Source organism: Pleurodeles waltl, chromosome 5, assembly GCF_031143425.1.
Source record: "Pleurodeles waltl isolate 20211129_DDA chromosome 5, aPleWal1.hap1.20221129, whole genome shotgun sequence".
Classification (NCBI taxonomy): Eukaryota; Metazoa; Chordata; class Amphibia; order Caudata; family Salamandridae; genus Pleurodeles; species Pleurodeles waltl.
Window position 1 is genome coordinate 1,284,720,329 of NC_090444.1, and position 23,991 is coordinate 1,284,744,319.

Below are 23,991 nucleotides of genomic sequence, written 5' to 3' on the forward strand. Positions count from 1 at the left end.
TAGTGGAGTCCTGGGGATGCATGGGATTGGCACCCCAATACCAGATTTGGCATGGGGGGACAATTCCATGATCTTAGACATGTTACCTGGCCATATTCGGAGTTACCATTGTGAAGCTGCATATAGGTATTGACCTATATGTAGTGCACTCATATAATGGCGTCTCCTCACACACAAAGTCTGGGGAAATGGCCCTGAACTATGTGGGGGCACCTTTGCTAGTGGAAGGGTGCCCTCACACTTAGGGGGTCATTCCCGCCGTCAGAATACCGCTGCGCGGTCAGAAGACCGCCGCAGTAATTCTGAGTTCCCCGCTGGGCTGGTGGGTGACCGCCAGAAGGCCGCCCGCCAGCCCAGCGGGAAACCCCCTTCCATGAGGATGCCAGCTCCGAATGGAGCCGGCGGAGTGGAAGGGGTGCGACGGGTGCAGTTGCACCCGTCGCTATTTTCAGTGTCTGCTTGGCAGACACTGAAAATCTTGGTGGGGCCCTGTTAGGGGGCCCCTGCAGTGCCCATGCCAGTGGCCAGTGGCATGGGCACTGCAGGGGCCCCCAGGGGCCCCGCGACACCCGTTACCGCCAGCCAGGTTCTGGCGGTCAAAACCGCCAGAGCGAGGCTGGCGGTAAGGGGGTCGGAATCCCCATGGCGGCGCTGCCTGCAGCGCCGCCATGGAGGATTCCCCAGGGCAGCGGGAAACCGGCAGGACACCGCCGGTTTTCCGTTTCTGACCGAGGCGGTACCGCCGCGGTCAGAATGCCCATGGATGCACCGCCAGCCTGTTGGCGGTGCATCCGCGGTCGTTGGCCTGGCGGTAGTCTACCGCCAGGGTCAGAATGACCCCCTTAGTAACTTTGCACCTAACCTTTAGTAAGAGAAAGTTAGACATATAGGTGACTCATAAGTTACTTAAGTGCAGTGAAAATGGCTGTGAAATAACGTGTGCTTTATTTCACTCAGGCTGCAGTGGCCTGAAATAAATGCTGCAGCCCATAGGGATCTCCTAGAACCCCAATACACTGGGTACCTAGGTACCATGTATTAGTGAATTATAAGGGTGTTCCAGTGTGCCAATTGAAATTGGTAAAAGTGGTCACCTGCCTATAGTAACAAATTCAAAGGCAGAGAGAGCATAAGCACTGAGGTTCTGGTTAGCAGAGTTTGAGTGACACAGTTAGTCACTACACAGGTACACACATTCAGGCCACAAACTATGAGCACTGAGGTCCTGGCTAGCAGGATCCCAGTGAGACAGGCAAAAACAAACTTACATACATGTTAAAATGGGGGTAACATGCCAGGCAAGATGGTACTTTCCTACACTGAGGAGTCTACAATATCAACCCAGGACTGGCTTGAGGTTTTGTGAGCCCCCCTAAACCTAATTCTATACACCTCAGTGGTGAATCCAAAGCCCTCAATCATGGTCATAGGATTCAGCATCTGCACCAGTGAGTGTGAGGAGCCTATCCCTACACTTACAAGTAAACAGTTCCCAAAGGAGAGCTCCCCATTGAGACTTTTTTTAATCTTCTGGTTCCACACGCCCTCTCAAATGCAATGACCCACTTGGTGATGTCATCACCATCCTCATATTTGGGGACAATCCCATAGGGGATTTTAAGGGTGTCAGAATACTCTCTGTCCCTAGTTCTTATGTTGCTGCCACCATTAATGGGTGCAAAACCATTTCTGTTCTCTCCCTTTGTATAGCCAGGAGCTGTTTCTCCAAGGTTAATCTTTTTGGCCAATCTTGCTAAATGGATGTCCTCTTTATTGAGGCTGCCCTCAATGTTCCCAGAGGAGTTGGACTCACCTGTGGACGATCCAGATCCTGTGAGCACTATCTGTGGAGACAGAGATCTTGGAACCCTGGTCTCCTTAGTTAGGTTAGGAGGGGGATGTTCATCCTTCTGATTCCTAATTTCCTCTCCATCGGCGGGGAGATCTTCCTCCTGAGCAGAATTGTCCCTAGTATGCTCTGCCAAGAGCTCCTGGAGCTTGAAATTGGTAGAGTGGGAAACTGTTTTGATTTTCTTGAGGCTGCAGAGATTCCTTAACTCTCTCATCCCAAGATGGAGGTGGGGGTAAGGTTGAATTCCATCACCAGGTCCTCTGAGCTACTCATTTTGATACTAAAGTTGGGATTACTTATTAGAAACTAAAAACTACTTCTAGTAACTAAATCCTAACTTTACAAAAACTTTTAAACTTAAAAAGAGATGCAAAGGGGACTTAACCAAGGCCCTAGCAGGACTTTTAAAAGTTTGGAAAAAATAGTCAAATTAAAAAATCTGTTTTTTTAAAGGCAATTTTGGAATTTAGTCATGTGATCCGGAATTGCTGAGTAGTCCAGCAAATGCAAAGTCGGAGACTCCACCTCTGACCCAGCAATGTAAGAAGCTCCCCACAGGCTTGACAGAAGCAATAATAGATAATACCAATGCTGTATTTGTGGTAGTGTGGTCGAGCAGTTAGGCTTATCAGAGGGTAGTGTTAAGCATTTGTTGTACACACACAGACAATAAGGGAAACACACACTCAATAACAACTCCAGACCAATAGGATTTTTACATAGAAAAATATTCTTTCTTAATTTATTTCTAGAACCACAAGATTCAATTAGCAGGTAAGTACATTAAATGAAAGGTACTTTGCATAGTTATAATCAGGACTTTGAATGGAATCAACAATGTACACAGTTTTTCTTCAAATGGCAAAAAGCTATTTTAAAAGTGGACACTGCAATTTTCAACAGTTCCTGGGGGAAGAAAGTACAGTACAGTTTTGGAGGTAAGTAATCGACCTACAGATTCAGTCTCTGGGGCATAGGTAGTCCACCGTTAAGGGTTCAATATATTCCCAAACACCCAGCATCAGCAACACAGGGCGGGTTAGGTGCTGAGGTCAAACAGGAGCCAAAATAATGTCGGCCCCTATGGAGACAGGGGGTACTACGGTCTACTTGCAGGTAAGTACCCACTTTGGCAGAGGCACACCAGGGAGGTAAAGAGGAGCACTGAGGGGGCCCCAAGTAGCCACCAAACATGCACCGTCAGCAGCATGGGGTGGTTGGGTGCAGGGTGCAAACATGGTGTCGGGTTCCCAATGGAACTCAAAGGTTGGACCCCGGGGGTCACTTAAGCTAACAGCACAGGGGGGCTTCTCGGGCAAGCTACTGACTGGACAGGGAGGAGGGCGGCCTACTGGTCACTGCTGCACCGGCGGTCTGTTTCTCTTGAGTCTGGGGGCTGCAGGTGTAGTGCTTCTCCAGGCATCGGATATCTTCATCCCGGGCAGTCATGGTCAGGGGGGCCCTTGGGATTCCCTCTGTAGGCGTCGTCGTGGAGGGGTGGAGAGGTCAGCCAGGGTGGACACTTGGTTGGAATTGCCTGGGGATCCTCGCTGGATAGTTAAGCCACCTGGACATGGGCCGTGGGTGTAGGCTGCAGAGTTGTTTTGGACTCATGCTTCTGGAGAGAGGTGGGAGTCCCTTAGAAGTAGGTTCCTCTTCTTCTTGTTGAACAGGTCCGCTGTCTACTGGAGTTTCTTGGTCCTCGCTGATGCAGGCAGTCCCCTGGAGGATCTTCAGGGGTCGCTGGTCCTGTAGAACACATCACTTTTCTTGTGCAGTGTCTTTGAAGCAGGAGACGGGCACTGTAACATGGGGCCTGAGCCTTTGAGAGTCACTGCCAGGTGTTACCGTTCCTGCAGGGGGGAGTTGTGAAGCACCTCCACCAAGAGTAGGCTTTTGTTTCTGGCCTCAGAGGGCACAAAGGTATAGTGCACCCTGCCTTAGGGCTGTAAGGCCTGCTAGAAGGGTGACTTGCCTATGCACAGGCAGTGTTTTGTGGGCATGGCACCCTGAGGGAGATACCATGTCGACTTTGCCTTTTTCTTCCCACCAACAACCACAATCTGCAATGGCAGTCTGCATGTGGTAGGTGAGGGGTCCCTTAGGGTGGCACAACATGTGTTGCAGCCTTTAGGGATCCTCCTTGGTCACAGGGCCCTAGATACCACTGGTACATTTTACAATTTTCAATAGTGGTAAACAAAGGCACACCATCAACATCAATTCCTTATTGTTGTAGTAATCAAGTTCCAACTCAGCGTGAGTAATACAGTGGATATTTGTCATTCCTCAATGTGCTTCAAGGGAGTAGCAGCCATCATGAGTCCAAAGAAACATCAGCCAACACGTGTTTCATCAACATTGACTTTTTCAAGGCCTAAAAGTAGATAAACTCTGAGATCCCCAAACAAATATACATATACTGCAGGGTTCAGAGATTGCCTGGACGAATCAAAAGTCCGGAAGTACAAGTATCAAATCCTCCTTGAGTACGAACTGTATCCAAAAAGGTGCGGCCATGATAAGCCGTTAGGTAAACGCGACCCCAATACACAATGTTTTGTCATTTTACAGGGGACTTATCTGTGTGCCAGAGGTGTGCCAATTGTGGAAACAATGGTACATTTTTAGGGAAAGAACAATGGTGCTGGGGCCTGGTTCGCACAATCCCAGCACACTCTCAGTCAAGTCAGCATCAATATCAGGCAAAAAGTGGGGGGGGGTAACTGCAACAAGTGCCAGTTTCCTACACTCAGGTTTATGAAATCACATAAATCTGGGGCAGCGTTAAAATGCAATGGGTGTTTCTGTGGAACGCCCATTGCGACACCCATTGTATGCCCCTTCCACGTAAAGTGCTGCCTGTGAAGGGGCCACATTTACAAGGTGGAATCAAGCCACAAAGAGTGGCTGAACACCACCTTATAAATATGGTTTTGTGCACCTCGCCACCGGAGCACCACAAAAAGTGACGCTCCAGTAGTGCCAGGGGCTTGGAAATATGCTCCTTAGTGTTTATGTATAGCAGAGTTAGCACCTAGAGCTAAAATAGGAAATTACTTTATAATTAACTGCCCCTCTAAATTTATTTTTCTCTGCATGGAAGTGTGTGAAAATTGGCATGCCTCTCAATTGCACAGAGATTATTTGGGAAATTGTGTGTCACTTATCTCTATTCCACAGCTATTGCCATTGTACAATGTTCATTGGCTCCAGCGACCGTCCTCACCATCAGCAATCCTATCTCATTTTTCTGGAACCAAAGGTTATAAAATTAAGAGCCTGATTTAGATCTTGGTAGAATTACTGGCATTCCGCTGCAGCACCAAATTCGATAACACCATCAAGGTGATGATGTTCCGCCTGCCATATTTAGAAGTATTGTGGCTGTGTCACAAACCGACACAACAAAGTGCATTACCTAGCTGTCAGGGTGATGGGTTCCTGCCAACCCTATCTGGATGTCACAGTCCTGCAGGTGGTGTACTGGCAGCAGACAGCTGACAGAGGGCAACGGTCGCCAGAGTCATTGAACATTGTACAACGGCAATAGATATGGAACAGAGATAAGTGACACACACACACACTGTACATTCACCATATGTTACCACCTGCACATAAGACTACACAGTGCATTACATACACACTATTATCCATTGCCTTTCCAACAACACACAGCATGTATGTGCCAAAAACATGCATTGCCCTACATCCATGACACAATACACACAACTTATTGACACTGCACCTACACACGACACAATGACAACAACCAATACAGCAACTGCCACAACTACACATTCATCTACACAAACACACTCAGACTGAAGCACAGCTACACATAACACAACAATGACCACCACACAATGCCAACACTCACCTGAGTGTTGCACACAGCAACACAATACAAACCCAAACATGTGCAACAAATAGCAGACCCATATGCAAGTGGTACACATACAGACAACCATATCACTCACTCCAGCTCCTTTCACCTCTACCAGAAAATAAAAAGCACACACACGTACACATAAACAAATGGACTCACAATATCAGAGGTACAGGTTCACTTGCAATGTGCATACGTAGACACGTGGACAAGTGTGATGCCACCGTTCTTCTGATGCCAGCATTTGTTGGCAATGAATATTGACACCACAATAACAATTGTGTACGTGTGCAACATGTATCTTGTACTAGTGTGTCCCCATGAATCCCTGACACAAATGTGTTGCCAATATATGCATGTCAGAGGTATTGTGAAAAAATACCTGTGGCATTTATATTTCTGCAGGTGTCCTTAGCTGTAAAACTTTGCACTTGTACAGCGCACTACTCACCCGTTAGGGTCTCAAGGCGATGTACGCATACTGCTGTGGAACCCTCATGGCTTTTCCCTGTGAGGTGCCCACTCCTGGACAGCCCAAGGGTGAACCCAGGAATCCAAGCGCTGGGAGAGCCGTTGTGGAGATTAAGCAAGCTATTGCCCAGAGTTACAGAGTGGGACCCATCAATTAGATTAGGAACTGAGACGAGAATTATCTGGTCCAAGGGAATTGAGCCCAAGACCGCCAAGGTGGGAACCAGGCCAGATCTCTGCATCAGAGGTCTGCTGCTCTAACTATTGTGCCACACTTCTCCACAGCTCATGTGCATTGCCCACACAATGTACACAGTTAATTCAGTGTAATGCAGCCTAATGAAATATCACACAATGCTTTGCAAAGCATTACTGTATGACACTTAGGGCCTGATTTAGAACTCGACAGAGAGGTTACTCCATCACAACAGTGACAGGTATTGCATCTGTTGAAATCTAAATCCCCTTGTATGCTATGAGAATAAGATTTTGGCAGAAGGGATATCCTTCACCGTTGTGACAGAGTAACCCATCCACCAAGTTCTAATCAGACCCTTAGTGTTTATGTGCATCAGGATTCGCACCTAGAGCTTAAATAGGCAAATTCACTTTAATTAACCTCCCCTCTAAGTTTCTTTTTCTCTGCATGGAAGTGTATGGAAATTGGTATGCCTCTCAATCAAACAAAAATTACCTTGGAAATTACCAAACTCCTATCTTATTTTTCTGGAAACAAAGGAATAGAAAATTAAGGGCCTGGTTTAGAATGTGGCAGTGTTACCGCCAATCCACTGTGGCGGCAGACTCGAAAACACTCAAATTGATGGTGTTCTACCTGCCATATTTAGATGCATTGCGGCTGAGCTGCAGACCACCACAATGAAGTGCTCAACCTAGGCGTCAGGTTGATGGGCTCCATTTAGATGTCACAGTCCTACAGCAGTGCACTTAATGTGGATTGCTTACAGAGGGGGATGGTTACTGGAGCCAATGGACACCGTACAATGGCAGTAGCTATGGAATAGAGGTAAATCACAAACATACACACTGTACATTTGCCATAAGTGTCCACTTGCATAACACACTAAACAATACACCAGTGGCGTAATTAAACTGGAGGGAGCCCCTTTCAAAGAGCATGGGGCCCTCCCACTGGACTCACTCAGGCCAGGTCCTGTGTAGTGGGGTCCCCCTGGAGCTCGGGCTCCCCTGCACCACAGGGGCTTCTGGGACCTTTGTTACACCACTGCAACACACTACATATACACTGTTAGAAATGGGGTCTTTGGTTGGCAGTCAGGTTACCCCCCGTCCAAGCAAGGACCCTCACTCTAGTCAGGGTAAGTCAAACACAATCCAAATTATCCTGTGCCCACCCTCTGGTAGCTTGGCACTGAGCAGTCAGGCTTAACTGAGAAGGCAATGTGTAAAGTATTTGTGCAATAAATCATACAATAACACCATATAGCACCACAAAAATACACCACACAGTGTTTAGAAAAAATATATAATATTTATCTGGATATTTGCAGGTCAAAAACGATCAAAGATGCAATAAGAAAATGTAAAGATATCACTGAAAAGTGATATGAAGTGCCTTAAGTCTTTAAAAAAGCAAACAAAGTCTCTTTCAAGCACAAAGTACCTGGTTTGAGTGAAAAATCTCCGCAAAGGGCCGCAGAGGAGGAGATGCGTGGAAAACGGGGAGTGTGCGTCGGTTTCGCCTCTTCGCACACGGACTTGCGTTGTTATTTTCCATGAGGGGAAGGCGTTGCGTCAATTTGCGGCACATGGATGGTTCTCCTCTTCGGGTTGCGGGGTTTTCAGACGCCCCGGGGTCTGTGTGTGTGGAATCCTGGGCTTGTTGACCACGCGGTGCGATGCGGGGAAATTTCCCCCTCACGGCAGGCGCTGCGTCAATTTCCCCTTTGGAAGTCGGGCGTCGTCGTCCCAGGTCGGCTGTGCGTCGATCTGGTGGGCCGTGCATCGAAGTTCCGGTCGCACCGCAGGCGCCGCATCGATCTTTTCCTTGCAAATTCGAGCACCGTCGTTCTGGATCGGCGTGCGGTGAATTTTTCACCGCGGAACAGACTGTACGTCGTTTTTAGCAAGCTGTATGTCGAATTTTCTCTGCACAAGGAGTCCAGCTGCAAGAGAGAAGTCTTTTTTGTCCTGAGACTTCAGGGAACAGGAGGCAAGCTCTATCCAAGCCCTTGGAGATCACTTCTGCAGCAAAGCAAGAGAGCAGCAAGACAGCAGGGCAACAGCAAGGAAGCAGTCCTCTGTAGAAAGCAGTCAGGTGAGTCCTTTAGGCAGCCAGGCAGTTCTTCTTGTCAGGGTGCAGGTTCTGGTGCAGGTTTCTTCTTCAGGATGTGTCTGAGGTGGTAGGACAGAGGCCCTGTTTTATACCCAAATGTGCCTTTGAATTTGGGGAGACTTCAAAGAGTGGCTTAGAAGTGCACCAGGTCCCCTTTCAGTTCAATCATGTCTGCCAGGGTCCCAGCAGGGGGTGTGGCAGTTCTTTGTGTGAGAGCAGGCCCTCCACCCTCCCAGCCCAGGAAGACCATTCAAAATGCAGATGTATGCAAGTGAGGCTGAGTACCCTGTGTTTGGGGTATTTCTGAGTGAATGCACAAGGAGCTGTCAACTAAACCCAGCCAGACGTGGATTGTAAGGCACAGAAAGATTTAAGTGCAGAGAAATGCTCACTTTCTAAAAGTGGCATTTCTAAAATAGTAATATGAAATCCAACTTCACCAGTCAGCAGGATTTTGTATTACCATTCTGGCCACACTAAATATGTCCTTCCTGCTCCTTTCAGATCAGCAGCTACCACTTCAACAATGTATGAGGGCAGCCCCGATGCTAGCCTATGAAGGGAGCAGGCCTCACAATAGTGTAAAAACAAATTTAGGAGTGTTACACTACCAGGACATGTAAACTACACAGGTACATGTCCTGCCTTTTACCCACACAGCACCCTGCTCTAGGGGTTACCTAGGGCACACCTTAAGGGTGACTTATATGTAGAAAAAGGGAGGTTTTAGGCTTGGCAAGTACTTTTAAATGCCCAGTCGAAGTGACAGTGAAACTGCACACACAGGCCTTGCAATGGCAGGCCTGAGACAAGGTAAAGGGGCTACTTAAGTGGGTGGCACAACCAGTGCTACAGGCCCACTAGTAGCATTTAATCTACAGGCCCTGGGCACATATAGTGCACTCTACTAGGGACTTATAAGTAAATCAAATAGTCCAATTTGGTGTGATCCAAAGTTACCATGTTTAAAGGGAAAGATCAAATGCACTTTAGCACTGGTTAGCAGTGGTAAAGTGAGCAGAGTCTAAAAACCAGCAAAAACAGTGTCCAAAAAGTAGAGGGAGGCAGGCAAAAAGTTAGGGGTGACCACCCTAAGGCTGTCAGGTCTAACATACACTATTATCCATTGCCATTCCAACAACATGGGAAAAACACACATTGTCACACATCCATGACACACATTATTGACATAGCAAGCACCTACACATGACACAAACACAACAACCAATACAATAACAGCCACAACTACATACTCATATACAAAAACTCACACACACAACTACACACATCACAACAACCACCACACAGCACCAAAGCTCACTTGAGTATTGCACACAGCAACACAACACGCACCCTAACATGCACAACAAATAGCAGACCTATATGCAAGTGGCACACATGCAGACACAACCATATTACCCAATCCAGCTCATTCCACCTCTACCAGCCAAGCCAAACACACACACTTACACGTACTGACTCAGATACACAAATGGACTCACAATATCACAGGTACAGGTTCACTTGCAATGTTCACACATATACATTTCGACACGTGTGATGCCACTGTTCTTGTGATGCCAGCTTTCATTTGGCGATGAGTACAGACACCACAACAATTGTGTATGAGTGCGTCCCTGTCAATACCTGACACAACTGTGTTGCCCACATATGCATGTCAGAGGCATTGTAAAAATATTCCTGTGGCATGTAAATTTATGCAGGTGTCCCGAGCTCATGTGCAGAGCCCACACAGCATACAGAATTCAAGCAGAATTCCTACCTTCGAGTTCAACAATGGCAGTAGTGAGGGTAGTCTGGTTCTGTCCTAAATAGAAGCAGAAATGTGGAAAAAGGTAGGTTTTGTGCCCCTTCCATCTCCAATCCACCAGCTCAGGTGTGGAGGTAACGCCAACATAATTGGCTTGGCAGGAAGGCACATCAAAATCTGCTTGAGGGAAAGTGGGCTGGAGTCCCACCACCAGCACCTATCTCCAATCCTGCCATCAACACAGCTGGAGACTCCAGGCAGAGTCGGCAGGACTTGAGTGGTCTTTCCCTTATGGTTCTGGCAACATCTAAATCGGGTGGGCAGACCATCAAGGCGGCAGATGATTTCTTGATGGAAAACCAGCAGCTGGATCATTACCACCAAGATCTAAACCAGGCCCCAAGTGTTGTTAGTAATAAGTACAGCTCTTCTATAAATAATATTCTGAATATTATTAATATACTTAATCTTGCAGCCTTGCAAGGGTGACAATCACTTTGCCTTTTGATATGAACTTAAGCCTCCATTTTAGTTTCATTTTTTATAACATATATTTTCAATGAATAGGGAGTAAAAATTATGGCCCATATTTCTACTTTTTGACGCACAACTGCGCCAACGCAGTTGTGCGTCAAAAGTTTTACCGCCGGCTAACGCCATTCCAAAGCGCCATGCGGGCGCCTTATTTATTTATTGAATGACGTTAGCCGGCGCTGCGGACTGGTGTGCGTCAAAAAAAATGACTCACACCAGGCAGCGCCGGCGTAGGGGAAAATGGAGGTTGGGCGTCAAAAAATGGGGCAAGTCAGGTCTGAGGCAAAATTCAGGCCTCAACCCGATTTGCGCCATTTGTTTTGAAGCCCAACCTCCATTGACATGACTCCTGTCTTAGCAAAGACAGGAGTCATGCCCCCTTGCCCAATGGCCATGCCCAGGGGACTTATGTCCCCTGGGCATGGTCATTGGGTATAGTGGCATGTAGGGAGGCCCAAATCAGGCCCCCCTATGCCAAAAAATAAAAAAAATAAAAAATACTTACCCCAACTTACCTCAACTTCCCTGGGATGGGTCCCTCCATCCTTGGGTGTCCTCCTGGGGTGGGCAAGGGTAGCAGGGGGTGTCCCTGGGGGCATGGGAGGGCGCCTCTGGGCTCCTTCTGAGCCCACAGGTCCCTTAACGCCTGCCCTGACCCAGGCGTTAAAAAACGGCACCCATCAGGCTGGGCGCCGTTTTTTAAGGCCTGCCCCGTCCTGTGCGTCAAAATGACGTCAGGGTATAAATATGGGGCACAGGCCTTAAAGTCATTTTTTGGAAGGGAACGCCTACCTTGCATATAATTAACGCAAGGCTGGTTCCCCCTTCCCAAAAATGACGCACATGGTGGAACTTTGACGCCCTGGGGGTCGGACGTCAAAGTATAAATATGGGGCAGGGTTTGCGCCGATTGTGCGTCAAATATTTTGACGCACATTCGGCGCAAACAGAGTATAAATATGCCCCTATGTGTGATGGACAGTGTTGTATAGTTTCTGCTCTTTACAAGATATAGGGCCTCATTATGAGTTTGTTGGTCAGACTGCCAGACCGCCATGTTGGCGGTCCTAAAAAGACCAACATGTTGTTAGTCTTCTACTGCCCTATTACGAGTGGTACAGGCAGGACCATTGACCGCCAACCAAAAAAGGCAGACGGCCAGTGGCTCAGAGGCCTGGAAACAGGTGGTCCTACCTCCAGCACTGTGACAAACCACTGACCGTAATACAAGCACACAGTCGCCATGGCAGATCCCCATGGTGGTCTGAACCACGGATGTCTAAGATCACCAAAGTATTACATAACTGCACATTAGGTGAATTTGAAAAAAACACAGCTGACAAACCTGCAAAGGTCACTATAAAACACACCCCTTCACAGACCAAAATCCTTTGCATTTACACTTCAACACACAGAAGCAGAGCACATTTTTTCCACACAGTACAGATACCTGCTACCACTTTTGTCACCATCCCTTACAACACCCTGCACCCACTTTTGTCCAGTCACGCCCTTTTGCACTTCCCCTCCTTAGTAAGTCACTGTCACCCATTTTTGGCACCTATCAAATTAAGGGTACACACCTGGGGAGATAACATTTGTCAAGTGTTTGTAGCACAGGCACTGACATGACTACAACTTCCAGCAGGCAATGGTATTATAACTACAAACACTAGCACAGTGGTCACACGCTACAATACATCTGTAAGTGAAGTCTCCAATGAAGTGTACTCACCTGGGGAGAACATTGGTCAAGTGTGTGGTTCTAGAGAAAGTGATTTGGATGCAACTCACAGGAGGTACTTTTTCAACAACTCCAAACACCATAACAGTGTTCTCTTGTCCAAAGACCACTGTCTGGCAACTCACAATTTAAGTTTACTCAGCTGGGAGGATACCATTTGTCAGATGTGGGAAGCAGAAGGAGTGACATGGCTGCTAAGGCCAGGAGGCCCTTTTTCTGTAACCACAAACACCAGCACATTGTTCTCTTAACCAAAGACCCCCCTGTCTTAACTCTCAATTGAAGTCTACTCACCTGGGGGGGAAACATTTGTATAGTATGTGTACTACAGTTTGGCAATTCACTTCCAAATGAAGTTTTGCCACCTGGGGGTGGGATACCATTTGTCAAAGATTGGAGAGTAGTGAGAATAACCTAACTGCAACTCCCAGGAGCCACTGTTTCTGTAGCTCCTACCACCAGCACAGTGGTCACATGCCAAAATACAACTGTTGGTGAACTCTCAAATGACATTTATTAATCTGGCTGGAGAACATTAATCAAGTGTGTATACTCAGGAGAGTGCCATGACTGCAACTTGCAGCAGGCACTATACCTGTAACTCTAACCACCAGCCCAGTATTCTCTTCTCCCAAGACCTCTGTGTCTTAACTCTCAATTGAAGTGTACTCACGTGGGAGGATGACATTTTTTATAGTGTGTGTAGTGCAGGGAGTTACATGACACCTAAGATCAGGAGGCACTATTTCACTAACTCAAAACACCAGTCTAGTGTTCAGTTTTCCAAATACCCTTATTCTTTTCTTTCTAAACTCACAAATGAAGCCTACTCACCTCAGGGAATTACATTTATCAAGTTTATGAAGTCAAGGGAGTGACATGACTGCTAATGCCATGAGTCTCTGTCTCCTCAACTCCACTCCAAACACAAGAAACATTTTCTCATGCCCAAATGCTCCTGTGCTTCAACTCTCAAATTAAGTTTTCTCATCTGAGAGGATAACATTTGCATGGTGGCGGGAAGTAGACAGAGTGACCAGGATGCTAAGCCCAATAGGCCCTGGGTCTTTAGCTCCAACCACAAAAACAATGTTCACTTGCCCAAACCTTTCTATGTATGAACTCTCCATTGACGTTTACTCACCTGGGAAGATGCCATTTGTCAAGTGTATGCAGTATGGAGAGTGACATGACTGCAGCTCCCAGGAGGTACTGTTTCTGTAACTCAAAAAACAAGGACATTGATTATATGTCCAAATATCCTTCACTACTAACTGTCAATGCAGGTTTACTCACCTGGAGGGACCAAGACACAGATCATGCTGTCTGGTGACCTAGCTCCATCTTGACCTGCTAACCCAAGATGAAACTATTGAGTACAGGAAGGACACCTTACCCAGTGTGCAAAACAAGGATCCCAAAGGCATCAAGATGCATCATAAGAATAGTAGTGGCAGCAGGCGCATTCACAATGCATTGACCACATGATGACTGCAAACACATATACAACAAACTCCTGAGTCTGTCTGCAGAAACATCAACTAGGCCTCAAAATGGCCTAAGACATATCTTGCTATGTCACTGTTTTCCCTGCACTGGTGGAAGGTGGCATTCTCAGGCCCTCCTCCCTAGGGCAAATGATCAGCACATTTTAGCAGCTGTTTGCCTTCGTTGGAATTGCCATGCTTAACAAATGTTGGATCAATACAGCCAATATCCTGGCTACTTGCTACAAGAAGATTAAGTACAAAATAACTTTGTACAAGGTCTATGCTTAAGGTAACACTAAATTATTGGAGGTAAATGTCACAATGCAACCAGTAACATTGTATCTTTCACATTAACAGGTTGTGCTGCCACTGGGCACAGAGAGGCCACAGAAGAGACTGTGGTCTCCCCCCCCACAGATGAAGCCCTCAGTGAAGAAGACACTCCTGGACCCCTGGATATGAAGGATGTTTCCGGACCATCTGGGCAACCTGACCAGACACCAATTGTGAGTCTAACTGTGGTCACATCAACACCTCCCAGTCCAGTTGCCTCAACATCACAGGCAACCATTTACCCCAACCTCTGTCCCGAGCACAGGGTCTACGATCTTTAGCCTCCCAGTTGTGGATCCTGAGTTGCAGTACAACACTTCTGACAATAGGGGTCCAAGACCCAGTGAGATAGGGTACTCTGTGGCAAAGACAGTGGCCTGTGTGGGTAGAGTATGTGGGAGGGATGCTGTGGGCCAGCTGGGTTAGGCCACTGGGGCTGCTCCTGGCCAGGGCACCATCAGCCACGTCTTGGGGGTCTAGCAGGAGCCCAAAGGCGTGATGGGCCAGGAAGTACTGAACTCTGCACAGGGAAATGTGTGAACAGTGGGAGGCCCACAGTACCAATATGGCCTCCCTAACAGGGGTGATGTGAGACATTAACACCCCCTGAGCAGGGATCTACAACACCATTCTACCCCTTTCTTTGGTGCATCAACACAAGGCCCTTCTTCATCAGGGAGGCCCTGCCAGAGGAACAAGTTCCAGACACCCCTGCCTCTGTAGCAGCAGATCTTCCCCCACCATGCAAGCGGGGACATCCGACAAAGAATCCAGGAGGTGCGGATGACAAGACACCCACCACTGCAAGCAAGTGACCTCTTCCTTAAGAAACTCCTTTGTGTGCCACACATTCACTCTTTTGACTGATCCTGAACTACCCACAAGTCCCAAAGGGAGCAGTACTCTGGACTTTGGACTCCCAAGGGTGTGGCATCTACTCCAATGATTTAATTCACCATGACTGACACCTTCACTTTATTATTGTTCTTCTTTTCTGTCAAAATCGTATTTACTTCATCAGCACTGTAGTAAGTTCACCCATCACAAACACGTTGTCTGCTTGCTTAATTTCAACTTTTTCCTATGTGGAGATGTAAGAACATGTGAACCATATGATGAAGACATAACTTACTTGTGCAAGGGGGATATGTTACAGGTACACAGTGTCCTACTCAGGATTACAATCATTATACACAAACACATACGTACAAGTGTCTGATCACATTAAACATTTTATTCCACTCAGGATTACAAACATTACACACAAACACATACATACCAGTGTCTGGTCACATCAAACATTTTATTCCAGTATATAAAACATAGGCTGTCTATATTTTTGGACCTTTGTGACCTAATAATGTGTGACTCATATTGAGTCAAAGTATATATTCCAGGGTACAGCCCCCAAGACTAAGGAAGGGATGGATTTCTTAGACATTGTCCTGTAGAGTAGGCAAACATTAAAGTGGATGATGATGCAGCTTGAGCCTTATTATATAACACACCAAAGTAATCCAACCTCACATAATCCAAGATATATACAAATGGCAATAGAATAGTCCCTGATAACAGGCCCATCTTAATCCAATTCATATGTTTCTGGTTGTATGACACAAACATATGTTAGTGTTGTGGCACAGGCACTGCAGCCTGTAGTGATGAAACACATCTACAGGTACATGGTCAGACAAGAATAGTGTTTAGCCAATGTGAAGGGTGAATAACTTTCTTGCAATTGGTGACTACACATTTCATTCCCATGTGATGACACACATGATACAATCAGCCCAACATAGCACACAAAACAAGTCCAATTTGCACTTCTGCTCTTCCACCCAAGCACTGTGCAAGCTGTCTTGACACAGGTATCATACACCCCAAATCTGTACCCTACAACAATCCATGTCCACTTTGCATTTTAGAACAGCATCAGATACCTGCCAGTGTCACAACTCAGAAATGCCCACATGAGGGTGTCGTGGTGAAGGTACATGTACAAAGACAAAACAAGGAGTATGGGCTTGAAAACATTCCTATTACACAAATTGCAAAGTGTTAGAAATGGGGTTTTTGGTTGGCAGTCAGGTTAACCTCTGTCCAAGCAAGAACCCTCACTCTACTCAGGGTAAGTCACACACAATCCAAAATTAGCCTGTGCCCACCCTCTGGTAGCTTGGCACGAGCAGTCAGGCTTAACTAAGAAGGCAATGTGTAAAGTATGTGTGCAATAAATCATACAATACCACCATATAGCACCACAAAAATACACAACACAGTGTTCAGAAAAATATATAATATTTATCAGGATAATTGTAGGTCAAAACAAATAAAGTTGCAATGTGAATTTGTAGAGATACCACTGAAAAGTGATATAAAGGGCCTCATTCTGAGGCTACCGCCGCCCGCCTGGCGGGAACCGCCAAATGGCCGCTCCGCGGTCGAAAGACCGCGGAGGCCATTCTGGTCTTCCCGCTGGGCTGGCGGGCGACCGCCAGAAGGCCGCCCGCCAGCCCAGCGGGAAACCCCTTCCCACGAGGAAGCCGGCTCCGAATGGAGCCGGCGGAGTGGGAAGGTGCGACGGGTGCAGTTGCACCCGTCGCGAATTTCAGTGTCTGCACAGCAGACACTGAAATTCTTTGTGGGGCCCTCTTACGGGGGCCCCTGCAGTGCCCATGCCATGCATGGCATGGGCACTGCAGGGGCCCCCAGGGGCCCCACGACACCCCATACCGCCATCCTGTTCCTGGCGGGCGAACCGGCAGGAACAGGATGGCGGTATGGGGTGTCGGAATCCCCGGTTTTCCTCTTCTGACCGCGGCCAAACCGCCGCGGTCAGAATGCCCTGCGGGGCACAGCCAGCCTGTTGGCGGTGCTCCCGCCGACCCCGGCCCTGGCGGTCCTTGACCGCCGGGGTCGGAATGACCCCCAAAGTGTCTTAAGTCTTTAAAAAGCAAACAAAGGCGGTCATTCTGGCAAAAGACCGCGGCAGCCATTCTGGCTTTCCCGCTGGGCCCAGCGGGAAAGGCCCTGCAACACAGCAGCCGGCTCCGAATGGAGCCGGCGGTGTTGCAGGGGTGCGACGGGTGCAGTTGCACCCGTAGCGATTTTCACTGTCTGCTAAGCAGAAAGTGAAAATCATGCACGACACCCGTAAAAACCGCCAGAAACAGGATGGCGGGAAGGGGGTCAGAATCTCCATGGCGGCGATGCAAGCAGCGCCGCCATGGAGATTCAGCCCAGCCAGGGCCGGATCCCCTTTTCTGAAGGTCAGAATGGGCAGGGAAGCACCGCCAGCCTGTTGGCGGTGCTTCCGCGGTCCTCCACCCTGGCGGTCGATGACCGCCAGGGTTGGAATGACCCCCAAAGTCTCTTTCAAGCACAAAGTACCTGGTTTGGAGTGGAAAATCTCCTCAGAGGGCCACAGAAGAAGAGATACGTGGAAAAATGGTGTGTGCGTCGATTTCTCCCCAGCACACACAGATTTGCGTCGTTATTTTTTAAGCGGGGAAGTCGTGCGTTGTTTTCCAGCACGCGGACAGTCTCTTTCTGTGGATCGCGGGGATTACCAGATGTCCCGGGTCTGTGCGTGGATTCTCCTGCTTGTTTTCTGGCTGCGCGTCGTTCTGCGGGGCTGCACGTCGAAGTTTCGATCTCACTGCAGGCGTCGTGTCGATTTCTCCTCTGGAGGTCGGGCGGCGTTGTCCTTGCAAGGCCGTGCGTCAAAGTTCCGGTCGTCCCGAAGGCGTCGCGTTGATCAGCGTAGGTGTGCGGCGTTTTTCTCGCCGCAGAACAAGCTGCGCGTCACAAATTTAGGCGCGCGAGTGTCCAAGTGAAAAAGAGAAGTCTTTTTGGTCCTGAGACTTCAGGGAACAGGAGGCAAGCTCTATCCAAGCCCTTGGAGAGCACTTTCACAGCCAGACAAGAGTTCAGCAAGGCAGCAGGCCAACAGCAAGGCAGCAGTCCTTTGTAGAAAGCAGACAGGTGAGTCCTTTGAGCAGCCAGGCAGTTCTTCTTGGCAGGATGTAGTTTCTGGTTCAGGTTTCTTCTCCAGCAAGTGTCTGATGAGGTAGGGCAGAGGCCCTGTTTTATACCCAAATGTGCCTTTGAAGTGGGGGAGAGTGGCTAAGAAGTGCACCAGGCCCCCTTTCAGTTCAATCCTGTCTGCCAGGATCCCAGTAGGGGGTGTGGCAGTCCTTTGTGTGAGAGCAGGCCCTCCACCCTCCCAGCCAAAATGCAGATGTATGCAAGTGAGGTTGAGTACCCTGTGTTTGGGGTGTGTCTGAGTGAATGCACAAGGAGCTGTCAACCAAGCCCTGCCAGACGTGAATTGTAAGGCACAGAAAGATTTAAGTGTAGAGAAATGCTCACTTTCTAAAAGTGGCATTTCTAGAATAGTAATATTAAATCCGACATCACCAGTCAGCAGGATTTTGTATTACCATTCCGGCCATACTAAATATGACCTTCCTGCTCCTTTCAGATCAGCAGCTGCCACTTCAACAATGTATGAGGGCAGCCCCAATGTTAGCCTATGAAGGGAGCAGGCCTCACAGTAGTGTAATACGAATTTATGAGTTTTACACTACCAAGGCATATAACTACACAGGTACATGTCCTGCCTTTTACCCACACAGCACCCTGCTCTAGGGTTACCTAGGGCACACATTAGGGGTGACTTATGTGTAGAAAAAGGGGAGTTCTAGGATTGGGAAGTACTTTTAAATGCCAAGTCGAAGTGGCAGTGAAACTGCACACACAGGCCTTGCAATGGCAAGCCTGACACAAGGTTAAGGGGGCTACTTAAGTGGGTGGCACAACCAGTGCTGCAGGCCCACTAGTAGCATTTAATCTACATGCCCTAGCCACATATAGTGCACATTACTAGGGACTTATAAGTAAATTAAATAGTCCAATCAGGTATGATCCAAAGTTAACATGTTTGAAAAGGGAGCGAGCATATACACTTTAGCACTGGTTAGCAGTGGTAAAGTGCGCAGAGTCTAAAAAGCCAGCAAAATAGGGTCCAAAAAGTGGAGGGAGGCAGGCAAAAAGTTAGGGGTGACCACCCTAAGGCATGTCAGGTCTAACACAAAGCAAGCCACTGGAAGTGTAATTACATTACAATGAAACTGACACAAATAAAGCAACATCATTAAGGTGAGACTATGTCAAAGGCTAACTATTCAAGCAACCTTTGGTTGAATATTGCGGACCATCAGCTCCCTATTTGTTGATAAAACACTCAACTGCACACATTCTCACAACTACAGTTCATTGTGCAGTCACAGTCATTACATCACATGACATACACTCATGAAATGTAGTTGTTGATGAGATCTTCCCAAAACTCAGCTCCTTCTGACTACATTACTGTCATACTCACTTGGCATTAGAGGATTCCCACCTGGTGGCACTGCATGCTCCCCCTCCTATGGGATGTATGGATATTCCTCCACAGTGTGATGTTGTGGAGCACGCAGCATGCCACATTGATCTGACACACTTTTCCGGGTGAGGAAAGTAGGGCTCCACCAGTCCGGCCAAAACAACTAAATCTAGCCTTCAGGATTCCATTAGCCCCCTCCATTATCCGTCTTATTCTTCCATGGGCCTCACTGAAGCGGACTTTCCCTCGCGTAGTTGGATTCCTTAGTGGCATCAGCCACCAAGGACGGTTTTGTAATGCAGAGTCTCCTGTTAAGTAATGGAACATATGTGCAAAAATGAGTCACTCACTTCATGATAGTAGCACGAGACATTGCACAACACAAATATGACAGATGTGACCTACCAACAAGCCAGGCCCTCTCTGGGTACGGTTGTGACATCAGCTGGGGTATGGTGCTGGTGCTCCTTATGAAGAAATCATGGGCTGAACACGGATAACGGGCACAGACGTGAAATGTAGAGATCCGCCAAACAGACACCTTGCACGTTGATTGAATGCAAGTTCTTTCTGTTGTGACATACTTGTTCATTAGTCTGCGGTGGGACTAAGCCAACATGTGTGCCATAAATGGCCCCAACCACATTTGGGATGCGTGCAAAATCATAAAAAGTCAGCCTTCACATGGCTAAATCTTCACATCAGGGAAAACTGATGTAGCTGTCAAGGTGTTTCAACATTGCTGAGAGGACATCCTTCAACACCAGACTAAACATAGGTTGGGACATACCAGCAGATAGGGCCACTGTATGTGAAATAAGTCTGTGGCTAGGAAGAGCAATACTGACATGACTTGTACAATGGGTGGTATGCTAGTTGGATATTTAATAGCTGACATCAGATCTGGCTCCAATTGACAACATAATGCACCATTGTTTGCCTATCTAGGCGGTAATATGTTATTATGTGGCATTGCTCCATGGTCTGAAGGCCAGACAGAGGATGGTAAACAGGAGGTTGTTGCATCCTCCCTCTTCCTGGGTACCTATATATGACAATACATGATTTCTAATTTTAGTCATTGTGTCCACAGCAACATACATGATGCATGTCAATAATATCATGTGACAAGGCATTTCTGAATTGACAATGCAACCAGTACATGTCACAGCTGCAAATAACACAAGGGTAACATGTGATCCTTTTGGTTTTCCACATGTGTCCAAAACAGGTATATGGACCAAACTCAAAAGTGTGCAACACAATTGCCCCTCAAAATGTGGCTGGTTATCCCGACTGCCAAAATGACCGTCAGCGGTGATGGACTGTTCCCCACTGTTAAATGCCATATGTGCCCTGCAACATACTACAATGGTGTTTGGGCGGTAAGACCTACATAACAAGACAGTATAAACATGTTTGTGAGTAAAAAAAATCATTTTTTTCAGGTGTGACACAGTTTCTAACATCCAATACAGCATTTCAGGCTGTCAAAATGGCCGCTGCCTGACCTACTCTGTTGGACATTAGGAACCGCCCTTGACGGCTGGCCGAAGTCGTCCTGGGGTTGAGCAGTTGCAACTGCAGTGGACACAGCCATAGGCTAACATTTTTGTCAGTGGAAGTCGCGGGCCAATGGCTGTGTCTGCCGATGGTGACGACCTTGTACATGGCAAACGTGACCACCATGCTCTGAAAAGACACTGCTGCAAGCAACACCTCCATTACCTAAGCTGCTGTGTGCCACCTCCGGGAGCAACCATGCCATGTTCAGCAGGTGATAGGGCCCCTCGATTCTTACCAGAGGAACTAGAGAGGCTAGTGACTGAGGTCCTATCCCTATATGGATGGCTCTATGGCACACCAGAGGAGCAGGTAAGTACCTCATGTGAACAATTTTCTCTGTACTTCACCATACTTTCCCTCCTCACAGGCTAGATTATGTACATGTGTACCAGTTATACTACTTGTGTGTCTGTTGTTGCAGTCTGTGTGGCATCAATGGGATGGGTAATGTATAAGTATTGGTGGGCAGTGACCATATGTTAAGTTCAGTAACATTGCGTTGTGAGTTTTTTGGGGCCCTAGATCCTCTTTGTGTTGGATGTACATAACTAGGTAAGGATACATTACTGCCATCCACTGACATCTCTTGCCGCATGATTTTTGTAAATGTCAGACAACATGTATGTGTATGACAGCATGAGCTGTGTATGCACGTTGTATGAGTCAGTTGACAGTCATGTGAGCAATGTGCATAGTGCCACAGAGCTTTCAGACCACATCTGCCCTTGCTAAACCATTGTGTGGAAGGCAGATCATGAGCCACTCTGCCATTCAGGTTGCCACACACCACATGACAAATTGCTGTTGGCTACATTATGGACTGTCATGCATGGAAGTGATAGGAATGGAGTGTCATTTAGCTTCTTTCAGCTCAGCCTCTCGAGGCCAGTATCTCAAATGTATCTCCCAGTATGGGACCTAGTCTAGGCTGGGGTAGAGTCACTGTGGCAATGCAACTGTGGCACTGTGCCCACTCCCTGAAATCCAGCAGATCACGTCATGTGGCCAATATAAGGCTACAGTGGCAAAACCTGCCTTGATTGTCTCATTCCTTTTACTGGATTAGGAATGGGATTCCTTTTACTGGATTAGGAATGGGCTCAGAGGTAAATATATAATCGAGTCCATCTGTGAATTTAGCATCACTGTCAATGTGTTTTAGACTCATGGCATAGTTCTTACTCTAACTTCTCTGTTGTCACCTTCACACAGGTCATATTTGTCATGTACAGGCACATTGCATAACTGACAGTCCCACAGTGCAGACAGTGTGTTGATTCCTGTGAGGCCATGATGTGTGACTCAGTAGCTTGGTCACATAGCAGAAACTGTACAATGCATGCTGTTGTTTGCTGGATGCCATCTCTGTAAGATAAAGACATATGTCCAAAACAGTGCTCTGAGTTTCAGGTACATAACACAGAACCCCACCTCCTGAAGAGGCATGAGTCTGCATTTGGTAGGTCACATGTCCACATAGACACAAGGAAGACATGCCAACCCCTTGATTGTTTCTCATGCATAATGTTGAAGTTTGTAGTGTTGCAGTTGCTTGTAGGGACTGCATGCAGTTAGTCATTTTCACAGAGTGTGAGTGTGTTGGTCCATTCATGCATAAGAAATTAACCCTTCAGAAGTCACATACATGTGTAGAATTTCATAGTGAGTGGCTCACATGTTCTTGCAATGTAGGCAAGGTGCCCGTCAGACCATGACCCCCTTAATAGCCCACATTCTGGCAGCAGCCACAAGGGGGTGAATACAGGGCATATTCCTGCCTGTTACATTGCCAAGTGAATGTGTTGACAGCTCTCCCTGATGAATAGGGATGAGCCACGTGTAAAACAGTAGAAGACTGATTGTTTGTGTAGACATGTCATGCGCTGTATACTGTGGTGCCCTGCATATTTGCCTAGGGACCTAGCACCCAACTGTGTATGATCCAAAAACAACTTGCTCTCCATGCACAACATATGGCTGTGTACATTGATCAATCAAGTACTGATTGTTCTTGAAGTGTGCGTACATTCTATGACCACTAGTCCTCAATGTTGCAGGCCAAAGGTAAGTAAGTGACGGATCACTGTCCTCAGCCATATGCCTGGGTAAATGAGTATTTTGGCATCTGCCACCCAGACGCTACTTGTCTTCAGCGTATGACGGGTGCTGTTGCCTCACTACATTCTGTAATGTGAAAATGGTCATCATACATGTGACAGAGCATACATTGTACTTTGAGTGCAGCTACCGATCAATACTTTCCTTTGGTAGGTGAGGAATGTCCATTGACGACTGATGCTCCATCGCCATTGCCAACATACCTAGTGCCTACGTCAGCATGTGTCCCTTTCTCTTTAGCAAACATCTGTAAGCTGCTGTTTCATGCATGGGCTACCTGGGTTGATGGAATGCATGTCTGTATTCCCTTAAATATATATGCAAGGCAACCTGTGTGTGGAATACGACATTTACAATGGAGGTACATTTCATGTTGTGCCACATACAGGAGTGTGTCACCATTGTTTATTGGCTGACACATACCGTCATGCATCCTAGCATGTCATTTTGCATGTACAACTGCAGTAGCAATGAGGGACATGACAGGTAGGCCTAGAGTTTTGAGCCAAAATGTGCA